Source organism: Pinus tabuliformis, chromosome 2_2 (assembly GCF_031772625.1).
Source record: "Pinus tabuliformis cultivar Carrire ecotype Pingquan chromosome 2_2, CPIR1, whole genome shotgun sequence".
Lineage (NCBI taxonomy): Eukaryota > Viridiplantae > Streptophyta > Pinopsida > Pinales > Pinaceae > Pinus > Pinus tabuliformis.
Window position 1 is genome coordinate 380154829 of NC_142300.1, and position 17521 is coordinate 380172349.

Below are 17521 nucleotides of genomic sequence, written 5' to 3' on the forward strand. Positions count from 1 at the left end.
GTGCTGGCCTACAGAAGGCTCCAACCTTCTCTTTCTTTCAGGGACCACGTTTCATAAATTTTCAGACTGGATCCTCAAGCAACATCACTAAAATATCAAGAATTTGCTTATCACCCAATCACCTTTTCACCAATCAAAACTGAATCAAAATAAACACTTCTCTGACGATTGTACCCAGATCACAGTAACAGTAACCACACACCAAATCTGAACCCATAACATTGCAGCAATAAACAGAAGCAGCAAGATCACAACTCAAAATATATACGCTACCTTAACAGCCTGAAACCTGCGTGCATACGCTTCTGCGTATGGAACAACCTGCATATATGCTCTTTTAATTCACTTAACCAGCGTGTATACCTGCCTTCGCTTCACTGAACCTGCGTATAGATCTACAAAAGATAACTGACTCTTTCAAATATTTAGGCACTGATTAACCCAGATTATCAGATTTATAGATCAAGCATGTGCCATATATAACAGATCAAAATCATGCAAAGATATTATCATTCAATCCAAAAGATTATGACCCATCAATAGAACTTATCCTTCTTTGCGCTAAGGTTCCTCCTCCATTCAGATCCAGATCTGCACCATGACCTTTATCAACAATATTTCAGATCTAGCACTTTATTAGATATTCAATAATAATTCAGATGATCTTTTTCCACATGATCTCCTTCCTCTTTTATAGTTTTAGGCCTTCCACAATACCACAGTCCAAAACCATAATAAACCAATACCAAGGACCCAATACCTGGGGTCAACACTTCTGACGAGGTATCATGGTCCAAAACCATAGGTTCAAATACCAAGGACTAACTACCACGGACCAAGGGTAAGTTCTCCAACATATACGCACTTTTCCTTGCATGAAAGTGTGTGTATACGCATACGCGTCTTTGAAATGTCTAAACCACGTGTATACGTGTCTTCGTCTAGATGAACCTGCATATATGCCTTTTCCTTCATTCTGAAAGCCTTAACTGAGATCTGTTACCAAAGAGAGTTTCCATCAAGGACAACACCTGTGCCATGGCTCCAAACCTGTGCCATAATGCCAACAAAACATGCCTTGTGAAGTCATTGTATGCAATTTAGGTCATCATGGTGCTACTAGTATGTTATGATGCTAATGTGTTGAATGAGGTAAAGCAAGAGATGCAGATCATCAAAGTTAAGTTGTGGCATTAGACCTCAAGCCAAGAGCATGTCGTTATACAAGTTTGTATGTTGGGCATGTAGGTATGTAGGTTAAGGATTTTTATATGCATTAGGGTTATATACATTAGGTTTATCTACATTTATTTTGATGTTATGGTTACGTACATGATAGATTATAGTTGATTAGCCTAGTCATATGCCCATGAGTCGAATAGTCAAAAATGATGGTAGCTTGTGGTTGTATGCATTGCTATTGTTGTTTTATGTTAGATAACTTGATGATTAGGCTATATATTGTTCATGAGCATGATATATAGATTATTGTTGTTATATGCTATTAACATTATGATTAGAACGCATATTTCATTAAATTTGGAATTAAATAATGGATCTAGAATTTCAAAATAACCAAAAAACTCAATTTTTTTAATGTCCCTGTAATACAATATCTCTAATTTTAATGAGATATTTGTTTTAGGCTTATTTCATTGAGATCTTGATGTTATATGTATTGTGTTAACATGGTTTAACCAATGCAAATGGTTATGGTTGTGATACTCAGGCATGAGCCAATATAATGGTGATATGTTGTCGTACTAATCTAGACTGATCGTACTATTGGGCATGGAATCCCCCCATAGCATGTTTTTGGGATCAATGCCCAAGTTTTGAGTAATATTATTGTAAAAATACATGAATTGCAGGCGCGAAGTGTATCTTAGAGTCATAGGGTTGTCCGCCCTAAGTTTTGAATGTAATGTCAGCCTACCCATGGTCCGCAGACCATGGGATTGTATAAATAGAGCGAAGCTCTAAGTGAAAAAGATAGCAAAGAACAAAGTATGAGATAGAAGTACGAAAAAAGTGTCTAAGTGTGCTTTGGGTCATAATAGTAGGAAGAGGCTCTGCAGCTGAGTGCGCAGAGGCCTAGTAGAGTTCACAGTTGAGTGTGCGGACCCCTACAACTGCGTGCGTAGGGTAGAATAGAGTCTGTAACCGAAGAGAAAGAATAATAAAGAGAAGCTGGATTCCAAATCTCGTGTATCTGTTCTTGTGCTATTTCCTATTTAATTATATTGTTTTCTTTATTGCACACCCTTATATGAGTGCTGAACACTGGTAAATATAACTAGACAGATATTGATAAGCTAAGTGATTAAATATTATCGGGTTAATAGTAAGAAACTGGGTAATAACATTGTTCGGCCCCCAAGTAGGGCTGCACGAAGGCAACATCTCAGGCTGCGAGGTACGGGTAAGTGCGCATAGCGACATGTGCGCAGGGTTGAACCGCGGACAACTTGAAAACATTAGATATCTCTAAGGTGCAGAAACCTGGTTCTAGCAACCTCCCATACTACTTCGGGTGAGACCTCAGTCCACGTTCCGCGGACTAATGCCGAAAGGGCCAGTAGTACTGGGATTTATTTGCCTAAATCACCTATGAACCTGGGTCAGGCCCCTACAAGCTAAAAAATGGTTTCTTTTCTGGGACTGGGATCTGCATAATGGATGTCTGATGTCGTCATTAGAATTTGACGAAGAAGGAAATTGAAGGGTGGTTGGACAGAACGATTCACGAGTTCGTGGCACAAGAAAATAGGAATCCATGAGTATCAAAGGAACAATGGTTAGAGCACTACTTATACATGGAAATCCATGAAATTTTATTTGCATCCTTTCCTTCTGAGTTGTATGAGTGGATCGTGAAGCTATCAGATAGTCAGGGAAGGTGTAGGCTCGACAAACTGATTGTGTGGACTCCAGAATTAGTGCGTAGATTAGAAGAATCAGAAGATAAGATTGCGTGGGTTGTGGATCATTGGATCAACCGAATTATAGGAGGACTTATCACCGAGTTTGCGATAGATATGACCATCAGCTATAGTGAGGCGGAATGACACTTCCTCAAAGAACTGCGAGGTAAGTATATTAAATGTTTAAATACTTGGATTAAGATGCTATTATGTGAAAATCACGTTATGCGAATAAATTAATGTTTGGGACTACTTAAAGTGGGAATATATACATAAACGGAAGTAGTGAAGAGATAGAAACTAGTCCCTTAATTTCACCCTCGTGAGAAAGCGAGGAAGAACTCGCCAATCTTTCTCCGAGAAGCGCAGTCAGTCTAATAAGGCAGCGAGTTCCTCGGTTACCACCTCCACCTACACCGCCACCCGTTTCACCATCTTCACCTCCATCTCCACCCACCCCACCTCCGCCGCCACCACAGTTCAGTATGGCAAGTGCAATCAAACTACCGGTATTCAGAGGAGTAGGGAATGAAGATCCAAACCAATTCTGGTTCATGGTAAGAGCAGTATGGGAAGCACAAGGACTCGTGGATGACAACATAAAAAAGGCTACGTTGGTGAGCACATTGCAGGATCGTGCATTAACATGGTATATTAATCATTCTAATGACTATCCAAATGCAGGAATCACAAAAATCCAGGCCGCATTGAACAGGGAATTTAGCAGGCCAAAGTTGGAGACACAATCAATTATCGGGTTTAAGGGAGATCGCGATGCTCCTGGGTGAGACCCCTGGGATTTGGACCAGAGACTGAAGAGTATGATTCGCGAAGCCAACATGATTTTAACGGATGGACAACACTGCGCATGGTTTGTAACATCATTAACACCACATTTAAGGAGGACGCTATCACAACAAAAGCTTTCCACCCAGGCCGAAGCCTTGGAAATGGAAATGAGATTGCATGAGACCCCTATACAAGATCCTGGTCTGGGAGTCCAAAAAATCCACGTGCAACTGCAAAATTTGTGTCCGGAAATGTAGAGTTTGAAACAAGACAGGACACCTCGGCCAAAGGTGTGCAAGGAGGTATGGTGCATAAAATGTAAAGGCCAGCGGCATGACAAGGACCAGTGTCCAGTATTCGTGAATTACTTGGTGGGAGGAGGGTCGATGCCATTAAGACCTATGGCACAAGCAAGACCAAGCACAACGCCTGCATTATAGTGTGATTTTTCAGATAGGAGGAAAACACACTACGGATAATTGTCATCTATTGCAGAAGTATACGTAGACGTCCCAACAATTGTTTTGTAATTTTTGTAGGTCGGTAGGCCATGATGAATGCACTTGTAGAAGCTACAAACTAATGATGGATCGGACTCCTACCTATAGGGTACAGATGGAGATGCGAGCCCTTGACCCAAATGCAAGAATGGCGCGCGTTGGATTTCACGGGAGCAGATGAGGACAAGGTGGAATGGGACTAGGAAGGGGCCGCAGACAACTAATTTGCTACAATTATAGAGGGCCCGAATACTATGCCTGCGATTGTATGAATCCGAAATAACATCATGCTTGTATTGTACTCAGTTTAATCATAAGGCAAAAGATTGCCCTACCTTGATAGCGAGGCTGCACAAAAATGGGTACTCCAGCCTCCCCCAATTTAGAATTTGCAAATGATGAGGTCTGAGCCACATGAAGAAGACCCAAATGTAAACATAGTGCTAAGAAGCAGTATCACAATCATAGATGATAGAGGTAAGTAGCCAGAAGAAAGTGCGTCTGTTCATAAAGCTCCTACAAAGGAACCTGAATTTGATTTGAAGCGCGTGAAGGAGACATTCATGGAAGCTAAGAAGAGCTTCACAGAGACCTCCACTTCAGGTAGTAAGGATCAACTAGAACCAGGGATGGATCCTTCAATGCTCACTACCTTTCTGGAGACATGTATGAAACTCTTGCATGACAGCAAGGTGGTAAAAGGACTACAAAAACTGATCACTAGGTGCGATGGGTCAGGAGAACCCCACGTAGTCCAAAAACTTGGAAATCATGCATTGCACATAGGAAGGGAATTGAGATTCACTGCACAAATTGTGGAATATGAAATGGATCAAGTAATTCTAGATCTAGGATCGAACGCGAATGTGCTGCCAAAGCAAACATGGGAGTGTATCGGCAGGCCAACATTGCAATAGTCCCCTATCTAATTGCGAACGGCAAACCAACAGAAGATCCTACCCATGGGGCGTTTGAAATGATTACAGTGGATATTGAGGGTGCGAGTGCGTTGGTAGATTTCGAAGTGATAGAGATTGTCGACGACAACAATCCCTATCTGTTATAGGGAAAACTAGTGTCCATTCGGAGCTACTAGTCCCACTAAGATGGGTAGCTATCTTAGAAACAAACAAACTAAAGTCACTTGTGTTTTCCTTTATGAGAGATAGATGAGAAAGAAGCAGAGAGTACCAATCTCAGTCTTTTGCTTAGCTCCTTGCTTGTTTCCTTTCCCCTTTGACAAAATTCACCACTCTTTCCTCACTTGTCCCGCTTCAAAGAACACCTGTGGAGTCAAAGCAGCATGATACCATCAAAGCATAGAGATCTATAACAATAAACAATATAGGATCATATATATATTAACCATACAAATGCATATATCAAGACAAGATTCAGAGATACACAAACATATGGCGGAAAACTCAAATAGCTTTATTGATAGAAGTAGTAGAAGAGAGGATTACAACCCATTGGTTTGACCTAGCACCATCCTCCCAGCATGAAATCCCTCTTCACCTCATGAAAATCTTAGATCACCCAACAATGTTGCACATGGAAACCAACAACACTTCCTTACAAAATACAAGATTCTAGCCTTTGGATCTCTGGAATGAGGGATCCATATATAGATGTTTGCATGTGGGTGAGTCAGTTTCTGGGATTTTGATTAGTTTCCTCTCTCTGATAGTTCTCGGTTCCACTTGGAGATTTGATGATCTCTTACTCATCCTTGGGCAAATTCAGAGAGGCAAGTGTCACAGGAGAAGTTTCTGGAAGATTCCATGACCATCCACCTTGCAAACCGTCTCTGCCATTTGTCTACCCTCGCCCATCACACCCTATAGAAGGAATTTTTAGTATGCATCGCACCCCCCGTGTGAATTAGGTGAGATGCATCGCACCCTAACCATGGAGCAGGTGAGATGGTCCAGTTTTGACCAGTTCTGAGTAGTTTTTTAGGGAGAACTTCTTGGAGATGATGTAATCAGCTGACCTTGTTCCTTTAGGGTATGAAATAACACTTTTAGGGGCTTAGAAGCCCATGTTTTATGGACATATAAGATTGGGGTTGCAGTGCCCAAATATGTCTATAACAATTGCCCGCTAAAGCATGAGGTCGTAGATATTATGATGTCAGGTGAAATGCTTTATCATGAGGATCCGAGGTTTTTCAAACTGGAAGGTGACCTGTAATAAGATACAATACAATACATTATCTTCATCATATTTTTCATGATCGAGCTGAGGTGGGAATTCCTGTTCTCATCTTTGTAAATTCATTTTCATGTACATAGGACAGACAACCATCTGTGTGGCAGACTGATGATTTTGGTAGAGCCATCATCCCTTAGCTTGTATGATTATCTGTGCAGCTATGATGTACATTTGATGTCTTTATTTTCCTAAACATATCGCAGCATGGATGGATGAAACTAGATTCGGGGTCCTCAAACTCGTTCAATCTTCACCCAAAGTACAAGTCGATCCATGTGAAAAGATGTTCTGATGTCGAACATGGAAAGACATTTCCTGATTACCAGCCAATGATGTAAGCTGTTAACAGGCGCGAGAGAGATCACCGATAATGATAATGACCCTCAAAGTACTGCAATACAATTCACGTCTTGTGAATACATGAGTCGATGTCAAACACCACGCAAAATCTTTCAGTCGAATGCCATTGATGTAAACCTATCGTCAGAAGTGAGAAACTTGCCATTGAGGCATGAAAGCTTCAAAGTACTGAAAGGGTTGTTCCTAAGTCGACTTCTTGGATAATGAGCTGATGTTGAAAAGTAGTGACCCGTCGTAGGAGGGCCTTAATGAATCCCATATCTACGACACGGAACGGAGCAAATGATTTTGTGGAGGTGAAAATGATCTGATGATACAAGGCTCAAGGTGTCGGAAATGAAAGAATGAAGCGTGAAGGTATTGTAGCAGATGAGACACAAGCTGGGTTGGTGAATTCTCTGAGCGACTTCTCTTGAACATATCGGCGACACTGAAATGGATTGGTAGCGTTAACCCCAAAAATGGATGGCACGATGGACCAATGGTGATATTACCGGTGAACGGAATAACCCAACCCGACTCAATCATGGTGATGGAGTGAAAGTGTCATGTTCAAGAGTGACCTTCTACCAATAAAGTTTCTTCAAGTTTTCTTCCCAATTTTTCCCCAGTCATTGCTGACCAGTACCTCTTTATTTTTGTCAAGCTTAAGGAGGATAACATATGCTTGTTCTATAATTTTTCGTTCGGGCAAACCCGTCGCTATGTTTTAACGGGCCCAGCGATAGTGAAACTCGCTCTTGTCTACATGGAAAAGCTTGTCGCTATTTTTTTAACGAGTTTAACGACAAAGATAACTCGGTCCTTTTCAATTTTAGAGAGTCTGAAAAGAGATGGAAAGGAAACTCTAGTATTCCTTTTTCGTAATATAATCCCTTAAGTTCGAAAAAGTATAAAATAATATGAAGGGGATGACTTTCGATAGTTTTAACGAGCTGAACAAGACAAGTGCTCGATCTTTTTGTGTAATGATCCCTCAGGTCCAAAAATATTAAAATCTAGAGGAGGGATGGCACTTCCAATCACTTTAACGAGCTGGAGAGGCCAATTGCTCGCCAATATTTTCATATTTCACGAGTCAGATGAAAAGAGCTTAAAGGAGACTCGTTTTCTGAGGAACGAGCGATGTTGTCGGGTAGCAGCTAGTTCCAGGTGAGGCTTGGAACTTTTCAATCACGACAGTGTAAAGAAGATGGCTAACAGAATCACTCATCGCAGCTGTTCCTCAAAAGGGGTAAACAATCAAATGGAGGCATATGATTGGCTAAAAAACAGTGGAGGTGATGATAAGAACATGACCAAGGCTCAAAGACTGATAATAATGTGATCGCAATGGTTATTTACAGAAGGTCGGTTCATTTTTTAATGAGCTTAAACTCTGGTGGAACATATGCTCTTGCTAGGTTTATTTTTTAACGAGCTTGAACTTCGCATAAAACTACTCGTAGCCTAGTTCATTTTTTAGTGAGCTTGAACCATGCGACAACATATGCTCAGATTCAGTTTCATGTTTACACAAGCTTGAAACGAAAAACTATGCTTGTTATAAGTTCGCATGCCCCAGCATAGTGACGCAAATTGAGGTGCATGCCCCCCAAGCTTCATTGCATTCAACGAGGTGGTTGGAATGAAGGTTTACCTTCGAGATCTTTGAAAGACTCGACTTGGAAAGGGAGTTGTTTCATTTTTTAATGAGGTTGACATAGTAAAAGAACAATCCTCATGACTCCTTGTTTCATTTTTTAACGAGGTCGACACAAGATAAGAACCATCCTCAGAATCCACCATATTTACAGTATTTTATAAAAATCAAACTTGAAGGATGATTAAGGTCGCTGGAATAATCTTCGTGGTAATCTGAAGGATAGGAACGATGGTGGTAATCTTCCCATGGTGCCTCTCCTATCATCATTGACTGAATGATTCCTTCGTCTGTAGAATGTACATGTGACTAAGAATCTGAAGAGGTACCATATTCCTTAGACCTATCTATCCAAACACTCAATGAGAGTTGAATTGGGTTTGCCCCCCAGGCCAAGAAAATTGATTGCTACAATATTTCTATTGGGCTTGTGGGAAATACTTATCGATGATCCATGCTGACAAAATGTTCGGGAATCTTTTGAATCTTTTAGATATAGAAGATATCATATTGCAGGTTTCCACCTTGGCCACTTCCGCCATATTACCTAGAGGCGGTAGGGCAAAAGTACCCATTAAAGTAGGGTCTTTTAGGAGGCCTACTCCGATATTTTGAAGCGAATGAGAGCTTCCATGGATCATTGGAATGCTTCCCATAACTTGTGAACTGTTGGGGAGGAAGGTTTGTTGATCAACGATTGTGATTACTCCTTGAAAAGGAAATGTAATCTTTCTAAAGTATGTTGACACAACTATAGCCATAGCATAAATCCAGGGCCTTCCTAGTAGGATATTGTAATCGAGGTTTCCATCGATAACTTTGACGCCAATTTCAACTATTTTTCCCCCCAGTTCAACTTGCAAGTTACTTAAAATCCTGTACGGGGTGTATGTTCATCCATCGAATGCTTTTAATATTGTTTACGATCGGGACAAGGGTGGTGAGCCTAAAGTTTTCCAGCAACTCATTGACATAATACATGTAGATGCCCCCTCATCAATAATTGTTCGATGAACGGTTTTGTTGAGGGCTTTCACTTGTATGAGGAAAGCGAGTTGAGCCGGTAACTGAGGTTCATATCCATTATGATTAAAGGCCACAAGATTGGAATCCACTGGGTCAACCCCACCTATTGCTGACAATAGAGCCTGCTTTTGGGAGGGGAAATTTTGCAGGACCTCAAGTGTTGACATAGCAAATGGTGATTGGGTCAGGTCCTCTACTATATTATAATTCTGTGCTGCTCTGGCACGAGGATTAAATGTTAATTTGTTTACTACTCCCTTTGGTGGCTTTATCGTTAGCTCAGGAATGATGGGTGGCACAACTTCTATCGAAGTTCTTCTTGAACTACTAGGTTGATCAGTAGCCTTATTGTTTGACAGATGTGGATTCCCGTAATATTCATTCCTTGTCGATATCAAAGCATCATTTTGCTATTTCGAAATGGACAACATAAGCACTTGGGATGGGGAAGCATTGTCGCTAGCAACCAGATTGGTTCCTGGGTTTGGAAACGGATCAGTCAATACCGCTGAGGTTTTTGAGTTCTTGAAGAATTTCTTAATCTCAGCTTTATGCAAATAGTCTTTCGTCCAATGATCCTCATCGCATATAAAGCATGGATGACTGGGTTTCTTTTGCCCAGAGGGGTTTTCAGAAGATTTCTTAGGAGATGAATCATCCTGCTTCTTCTTTTTCCCTTTCTTTTTCTTCTTTCCCCCTGGTTGCTTTGGTTCTTTGCCTTGTCAATCGACATGGCATTGACCTCTGAGGCAAGAAGTTCTTCATTTGCATTTTGACCAGAAACCTTACGGGCTTTCTTAGATGTAGCCTTTGTGGATTTCGTGCTGGTCGTACCTATCACACCATCACCGACATGAGAGACATTGTTTGATTTAGGAGGAGGAGGAATGAAAAACTCTGTTGTAGGAGCATCAGGGATTTTGTCATAGAGCGTGCCAGATTGAGTATAGATCAATTCTAGATATTGCGCACGAGCAATGACTTGCTCTTCAGTAGCAACCCCACTTTAGCCACATCTTCTATAATAGAATGTAACAATGACTTAATAAACCATTCAGATAGCAGTTGATCAGGCACATATGTTTTACCATTCGACGACGACGTCGCCACTCATGAATATGATCAGATATGTGAGTGGCTGTCGTCTTCTTAAAATTGGTAAGAAGCTCTATTCCTGTTTCGTACCTTATGGGTAACTGAAAATGGGTTAAAAAGGTGATGGCAAGGGCGCTGAAGTTATCGAATGAAGCTCTAGGCAACTCGATGTACCATTTCGCTGCCGTACCAGTTAGCATTCGCTGAAAAAGGCGAAGCCTAATAGAATCATCATTAAGAGTGTTGGACGAACACCACAGATGAAAGGTCATCACATGATTCGATGGATCTTCACCCGGATTTCCATTGAATTTAGGAATATTTGACGGAAGTTTATGAGGAATCACTGGCCACCAAGGGGCGTAAGAAATTGGATCATTTGTTAGTCGATTCAGATCTGGTAATTCTAAATTTGCTACGAAAGGCAAGTATTGATTCAGGTTTGGCGAAGCATACCCAGGATAAGATTGGATCGCCTAAGCAGTGGGTCTTTGCATACCGGCATAATGTATTTGATGTTGATAACTTTGGTAAGGTTGATGGGCATAACCATTATAATATGATCGATGGTAACCATTTTGAACATACGACTGCCCATTACACACAAAGATTTGTTGCTCAGTTCCTCGGTAAGCTTGCTGGAAATGTGGTTGTTGGTATTGTACCAACCATGGCTGTGAGACCATTTGTTGTTGCCAAATACTGGATGTTTGACCAAGATGAGGGGTGATAGCACATGTTTGAGCCTAAGTCACTTCCATCAAGGAGCCACTAATCGGCGGTTGTGATTGAGTCGCAGAGACAAGAGGCTATTGTATTATGACCTGAGGGACTTGAGGTTGACATACGACAGGCAGCACTTGTACTTGCGACACCCTCACAATAGCCGGTGTAGTGGGAATGTTCAACATAGATTGATTTGGTTGCATTGAATATACAACTCTAGGCTGTTGAGGTAGTATTGGCACCCAACCACTGGATGTGATTCTAGTTTGACTTGAATTCTGTTGTGAACTCTCATATGGTTGTTCTCCCGGAGGGAACCATGACAGGGCATACTGCCCCCCATACGGTGGCAATCCAGTGTTCAAAGGGAAAATTGGCCTTTGGAAACTGGATTGCCCAAATTGACACTGTTGCGAAGGATCAATTTGCTAAGGCTCAACATAAGAGATTCCAAATAAGGTATCAGACGAAACAAATGGGAATAGACCATACTGTCAAAACAGTCCTTGGGTGGACTCCATCTAGTGGTGGCAGCAAGAAGTTCTGCTATGCTGTGTTAGATGACACAGTCCTAGATGTCGATGGTTGTTCAGACATATCGAGTCTATCCAAAATATTTCCTAGCGATTATACAGGAACTTGCGATGAAGGATGACTAAATTTTGCCGTAGAAGGATATAGATGGATCCCATTTCCAAAATGCAATGGGGTATCATATGGAAGATCCTACGTAATCTCTTCTATAGCAATCAATCGAGGTGGAAGAGGTAGACCATCGGGTCCGTAAAATATTTCTGGTGCCGAAGAAGGTGTAGACTCTGTAGCGATAGATGTCGGAGGGGTGACACCTTCCGAATCAGCCCTAGATGGAATCAGTTCAGGAATAGAAGTGTTTACCGTTACACTAGGATCAGTTCTAATGTCCTCTTGTGACTGCAGAACTTCTTCTGTAGAGGCTGGGATACCAGAAATGGTTGGAGTAACTGGAATCTATGAGGATGTTGAAAGACAAGTTTCAAACAAATTAGGAGACTTTTACCCAGTTAAACGAGTTCGCTTGGCCCGGAATGCTTTCGTTTCTAGAGTCAAAGACGGTTGAGTCGTTAGTATCCATGAACAACGGGGTTTCAGTTGACTTTCTTCCACGATTGCGGATTACTTGATCAACTAAAAATAAAAAGGGGAAAATGTGATTTCGAATTAAATGAATTTTAGACGCTTTCACACAACTTGCTTTTTCAATTTTTAAGAGTCAATAAAAGCTAAAGATGACTCTAGTTGCCTTCGATTTTTAATGAGCCTGAAGTGGCAAGTGCTAGATGGACCTTTTCTGTTAAGGAGTCTGAAAAGGAACGAAAGTGACTACTCTGGAAATCTAGACAGAGCGATTACGAAACCAATCGCAAAACTACAGAATACTTTTTAGGGTACGGTAGTCAATCTTCCCGAATGCTGTGTTTAGTGCATTGCGATCGATAGGGCGGTAGACACGGCTTCCTAAGGATAAAGGATATAGCCTATTGTGGTCTCCCGAAATATGCTCAACGGTATTGGGAGCACAAGTCCGTACTGGCACTTGTCGTCTCAAAGAGGAGGAACCCAACCTACGATGAAAGCGATAGTTACCAGGCTTTACGACGCCGAAATACGTCTCTAGCCTAGACTTCTAAATGTTTTGCGTTAGGTTCCAAAGCATTTTTATGTTCATTGAATTTATTTTACAGTTGATCTTTCTTAAGAAGTTTGCCTTTAAAGTTGTTATGAAACCATCTCACAAAATATAGAAAAGATAGATCAATGCCTTAGAATTCAGCCTCTTCATGGGGGAACCTCCTTTACATTACATAAATGAACAATTCTTGGATGATACAAATGAAAATACCTCCTTTCTATATATAGGAGTCTAAGGGATCATAATATAATCAGAGCCGACATAACAATAATAATGTAAGGGAACAATAATAACAATAGTGGGCTTCTATGAGGCACAATAGTAACCATATGGGCACTACATGGGTACATCAATATAATAAGGTGGTTTTACTAATTACAATAAGGGGTTACACTAGTAGTATAGGGGCCTAACATGCCCCTCTCCTTCAAAAAGTGTTGTCCTCAATGCTTGAGTAGTTCTTGATGCTTCTGTATAAAATTCTTGTCCTCCCATGTGGAATCTTTAGTAGGTAAGTTCTTCCACTTGATGAGGTACTACGGAATTGATCGATTTCGTAGCTTTCGGGTTGTTGTTTCTGTGACTACTCCAGGTTCCAATATGATTTTCCTTCCTCTTCAATTTCTGGCAATATTGTTTGAATTGGGATCTTTTGAAAATTTTGAATAACTGGCCATACTTCTTCGTCCTTCTTCCATTCATCCCTTGCTTCATTTATCCAATCTGGTTGGATAATATAAATAGCACAAAACAATGCTTCCACATCCCCATCCTTTCTTGAGAGTACATCTGCAACAAAATTTTACTTTCCTTTTCTATAGATGATGTCGAAGTCATAACCCAACATATTTGTGACCCATTTTTTTTGTTTTTCTAAAGATAATAGTTGTTCTAAAAGGTATTTAAGACTATCATGATCCATTTTTACCTTGAAGTGTCTTCCCATTTGGTAAGGTCGCCATTTATTAAGTGCATGTTGTATTGCCAACATTTCCTTCTCATAATATCTTGCTTGAGATGTAGTACTAAAAATACCAAATCACCTACATCAAAACATTTTTCACTACGATGTTGATCTACCTGTTGTTTCATTCGATTTTGCACCAATGTGGTGTTATACTTTAAAAGTTGGAGAACTTGTTGTTGATACTTGTTGTGATCTTTAACTGCTTGAACCTTTTTCTTCTTGATATGTCCTTCTATCTTTAGAGTTTGAGGAGTGGTAATTTCTTCCAGTCCTTTACAAGATATGGTAGGATTTATTTCGTGATGCTTGATGTGATCTTTCACTTCTTGAATAGTTTTCTTCTTGATATGTCCTTCTATCTTGATAGTTTGAGGAGTGGTAATTCCGACCAATGAATTACAAGATATGGTTGGATTCATTTCTTCTTTCTCGATGTGATCTCTCACATCTTGCACCTTTTTCTTCTTGATATGTCCTTCTATCTTGAGAGTTTTAGGAGTGGTAATTCTTTCCAATACTTTACAAGATATGGTCTGATTCATTTCTTCTTTCTCCGGGGTTGGGTCCTGGCGTATATCCTCTTCTTTTGATGTTTCTTGATCCTTTTCTTCCTCTTCTTCATACTCTATGTAAAATAATTTCTTCTCAGCACACTTATGACCTTTAATGCATTTTCTATCACAATTGTAATAAAGCCCTTTTTCTCTTTTTTCTTCCAATTGTTGTGGTGTAACCCTTGTAGGTTGTGGAAGGCTAGGAGAAACAACACTTCCATCTTTATAGTTGTGAGGGGTAGACTTCCTTGTTGCTGTAATTTTACTTTCCACTATGTAACAAAGCCCTTTTCTATTTCCAATTGTTGTGGTGTTGCTCTGAAGAAGGTGTTGCTCTTTGTATCCTCATAATGTGCTATCATTTCCTCCATGAAAATTGACCACATAACAAGTTCTTTATGAGAACAAATCCCTTTATACCATAAAAATTGATCTGGTTCTAAATATGAAGATGCAATACATACCTTTTTTAACAGTGGTACACCATGTAGATCGAAAATATTGCTCCATCTGAAGTATCCAATTTACTGGATCCTTGCCATCAAACTTCCTCATCTTGCGTTTTCTTGATATTAGGAGCTCGATCTTGAAATGACTGTAACTCTGTATTTTCGGTCCTTTAAGTTCTGAAATTGCGACCTGCAGTAGCCCTCTATGTCCTCTTTCCAATGCCACCAGTCTGATCCAAATTGGATTCTCCAAGGAAGAGTTATACGAAATCTCCCACATTGACCTAATTATAGAGTAGTTTAGTAGAACGAACTTGTATGATGTGCCACAAGTCACTGTTTTGACCTTTGGCTCTGAAAATATATACAAGAAACTACAGTCTGTCCTCTTTTTGCACCTTCTTATGAAATTTCAATCTGTTGCTGAGAGAGAAAGTTATGATGATTTTATCTAGGTCACTTGTTTGGAATGTAATTCAGGAGTTTGCAAAAAGACCAACTTCCTCAGATCATATCTCTGCAAATATAGCGTGAAAAGCTCTGAAATTTTGGCCCAAGGTTCAGTGCGATTTCTTCTCAAATGGGTTTTTCTTTTAGCTTCTGAAACATCGCAGAAAAAAAGTTATAGCGAAAATGCCACGATGACCTTTTTGGAGCAGCAAAACCCTAGAATCCAAATCTCTGATACCAAATGTTATGAAACCAGCTCACGAAAGATAGAAAATATAGATCAACACCTTATAATTCAGCCTCTTCGATGGGGCAGCCTCCTTTACATTACATAAATGAACAATTCTTGGATGATACAAATGAAAAGACCTCCTTTCTATATATAGGAGTCTAAGGGGTCATAATATAATCAGAGCCGACATAACAATAATAACAATAGTGGGCTTCTATGGGGCACAATAGTAACAATATGGCACTACATGGGTACATCAATATAATAAGGTGGTGTTGTACTAATAACAATAATGGATTACACTGGTAGTATAGGGGCCTAACAGAAGTTCACCACGTGATGTAGATATACAATTCCTAAACATGCAATCTAAGATGATAAATAGTCATTTACTCTTCTTTTCGCAATGAAAATCCTAGCTACTAAGGAAAGAGAAATAGAAATCTTTCAACATAGAGCAGAGAGCACACACTAAAATGCACTGTCCTAAATCAATCTCCACAAGCAGTCTAAATGCAAATGCACATGCATGTATTTGTTTTTTGCTTTCTTAATGTGTGAATGACAAAAAGAACTCTCAGTATAAATCTGAACTATCTTTTCTTTCAAAGCGACAGTACTAACAATTTTCTCTTCAAAAGATGAAAGGAAGACGAAGACGACACTTTGCGATTTCAAATTCAAAAATGAAAGGAAGACTAAGACGATACTTTGCAATTTCGAATTCAAAAAACGAAAGGAAGACTACTTTGTGATTTCAAATTCAAAAAACGAAAGGAAGGCTAAGATGACACTTTGCGATTTTGAATTTAAGAAACAAAAGGAAGGCTAAGAGCGACACTTTCAACTTCAATTTGAAAATTGCTTTCGACACTTGAAATACTATTAATTCAAATCAAATACAAGAGTAATAGTGTAATCGACTATAAAAAAGAGTAAGATTCTTTTCTTTGACTAAAAACGACACTTGCGACACTTCCAAATCAAAAGACGATAGTTCGATTAAGCTACTTTTTGTAAAGGAGAACTGTAAATGGCAAAAAATACATAAAAACATTCACAATTCTTTGTACAATGGAGGCTGAATAATGCAAAGGAAGGGAGTTTCAACAATGGTATACTAATCACAGACAGCAAAACTCCTGAATAAAGCTGAGGACAATGAAGAAAAAAATTTGGAGGCAGAAATAGTCTTATCTGATCATCGCACCTGTAACACAGGGAAATAGGGATGCATCTCACCTACAACACACGGGAGGTGCGATGCATCCAGACTGTCAAAAGGAGACAGTGCGATGGTCCAGGGACGAGACTTTAACTTGGTTTTTGGTCATAGTTTGCAGCTTAGTTCAGGGATTTAGGCTGAGCTAATGATAGTCAGTAAATACAAAGCATAGGGGCTGATCTAATGAGGTTACTTGAGCCACCACCAGGGCAATTAGGATGTTTGTAAATCAGTTGTTCATTTCATAAAAAAACCTGAAGATGGACTGAAGCAGCATTGATCTACTTTACACTTGCATAGCAAATGTAGTTCGAAGGCTAGCTGGCTTAACTTCAGGCTCCATCTGTAGTTTATAAAGAAAAAACAAATATAAACAAGCAAAAAGCTATTCCCTCCTAGTGGAGTCGCCATTTTGTTATCGGGAAAACTAGTGTCCATTCAGAGCTGCTAGTCCCACTAAGATGGGTAGCTATCTTAGAAACAAACAAACTAAAGTCACTTGTGTTTTCCTTTATGAGAGATAGATGAGAAAGAAGTAGAGAGTACCAACCCAGTCTTTCGCTTGGCTCCTTGCTTGTTTCCTTTCCCCTTTGACAAAAATTCACCACTCTTTCCTCACTTGTCCCGCTCAAAGAACACCTGTGGAGTCAAAGCAGCCTGATATCATCAAAGCATAGAGATTTATAACCATAA